This window comes from Theobroma umbraticum, unplaced genomic scaffold (genome assembly GCF_002168275.2).
Source record: "Theobroma umbraticum cultivar Fairchild unplaced genomic scaffold, ASM216827v3 scaffold_251.0, whole genome shotgun sequence".
NCBI classification, from domain to species: domain Eukaryota; kingdom Viridiplantae; phylum Streptophyta; class Magnoliopsida; order Malvales; family Malvaceae; genus Theobroma; species Theobroma umbraticum.
Window position 1 is genome coordinate 296,143 of NW_018397292.1, and position 581 is coordinate 296,723.

The window sequence follows — 581 nt, forward strand, 5'->3', positions numbered from 1 at the left end:
ATCTTTTAATTGTTGTTTAATCCATAAAATCTAGACACAACAACTACCTAAGGAAATATATTCAACTTTAGCTGTGGAAAGTGCAATAGAATTTTATTTCTTACTTGACCATGACACAACCATATCTCCTAAAACTTGACATGTGCCACTAGTACTCTTTCTATCTATTTTACTTCTAGCAAAATCTGCATCTAAATATCCAATTAGAGTGAAGGGTGTTCCTCTAGGATACCATAAACCTAAATTTTGTGTTTCTAAAAGGTACCTAAAGATTCTTTTTACGACAGTTAAGTGTGACTCTATAGGTTGAGATTGAAACCGAGCACACAGCATACACTAAATTGAATATCAAGTCTGCTAGCAGTTAAATAAAGTAAAGATCTAATCATACCTCTATAAAGTTTTTGATAAACACTTCTTCCTTTCTCATCTGCATCAAGTTTGATGGAGGGACTCATTGGTGTATTGATTGATTTCAATTTCAGCATATCAAACTTCTTTAGTATGTCTCGAATGTATTTTTCTTGACTATTGAAGATGCCCTCTTTGCATTGTTTGATTTGAAGGCCAAGAAAGAATTT